The following is a 1,568-nucleotide window of genomic DNA, read 5'->3' on the forward strand; positions in this document are numbered from 1 at the left end:
GTTTCAAATATGTCGTTCCCTCTTCTTGGAACACTGTTCCCTCACCTAGTGTCCTGGGTCTGCTACTTCTCACCCTTCCGGACAGAGCTGAAATGCCACTTTATCCAGGAAGCCTTCCTTGGCCCACGGAGGCTGGACTGGGTCCCCTCCGCCTGATAAACTCCCACTGGGCTGTCACTCCTCCTTGCTCCGCCTCGGCACTGTCCACTCTGGCTGCTGTCTGTCTGCTTACCCATCCCCCATGGGCAGAGCAGGTGTCCCCAGCATGGGGCCCAGGGCTTACACAGAGCACGTGCTCGGGAAACATCTTCCTCCGAGTGGAGGTGACCGCCCCCTGAGTCACCCTGGTGTGTGTCAGTGGGTTCCATACTATCTGGGACCCAGACTGAAACAGTCCTTCTTGAGATGTTGGGTCAAAATGAGGCTGTCACCTCCTTGTTTTGGGTCCCTCTTGGGTCAGTTAGGACTGTAGGTTGCACGTTACAGAAAACACAGCTTGAGATGCCAAAGGCTGAATTTCTGGAAAGTGTACTTGGAAAGTGCAAAGGTAGTATGGAGCTCAGGAATGGTTTGATCTAGGAACTCAATGACATCATGAAGAAATCACCTTTTCCTGTCTCCCTATTCCATGCTGTGATAGTCTTTTGATGGGTCAACTCTCTGAGGCTCAGTTCCCAGGTATTTAGTCAAACACAAATCCAGGTGTTACTGTGAAGGTAGTTGTGGGTGTGATTAAAGTCCATAATCAGTCGACTTTTTAAAAAATGATTTTATATTTTATGTTTAAGAGAGAGAGAAAGAGAGACAGAGTGTGAGTGGGAGCAGGGCACAGAGAGACGGAGACACAGAATCTGAAGCAGGCTCTACGCTCCGAGCTGTCAGCACAGAGCCCGACACAGGGCTCGAACTCCCAAACTGTGAGATCATGACCTGAGCCGAAGTCTGATGCTTAGCCAACTAAGCCACCCGGGCGCCCCCATAATCAGTCAACTTTAAGGAAGGGAAATTGTCCGAGATATTCTGGGTGGACCTGATTCAATCTGTTGAAAGATATTCAGCCTAGAATGGATGAAGAAGAAGAACTTTCTAGAAGGAGAGCAAATCCTGACTGTGGAGCAGCCCATCCTGTGAGTTCTACTTTGCCCTTCCTGGCAGCCTGCCCTATTCTTTCGGATTTTCTTGTCTGGCCTCCACCAGTGTGTTCACCAACCGCTTACTGTGTCTTTGTTCTGCTTCTTTGTTAAAGAACCTGTCCTGAGACCCACCGTCAGGTGTATCATCCCTGCCTAGAGAGGTCACGCCTGCCCCTGCCTCCTAAAGAGAGTCTGGAGCTTTGTGCTGGTAGCAGACCCTGCCGGTCCTTGTCTTGTGACAGAGCACCTTCATAGTCTGCGACTCCTTTCTTTAGCATTTCTGCGTAAAAAAATTTAATCTTCTCCTTCTCGCTGTCCAGACTGGCATATTCCAATAAGTGACGCAGGTAACCAGGGAAATGCTCTTTGTTCCTGGCCCAAGGGCTGACGGGAAATTCCTGAGCAGAGGGGCTGTTTTCCTGACCCCCCGCTACT

The sequence above is a fragment of the Suricata suricatta genome, chromosome 1 (genome assembly GCF_006229205.1).
Source record: "Suricata suricatta isolate VVHF042 chromosome 1, meerkat_22Aug2017_6uvM2_HiC, whole genome shotgun sequence".
Taxonomy (NCBI): domain Eukaryota; kingdom Metazoa; phylum Chordata; class Mammalia; order Carnivora; family Herpestidae; genus Suricata; species Suricata suricatta.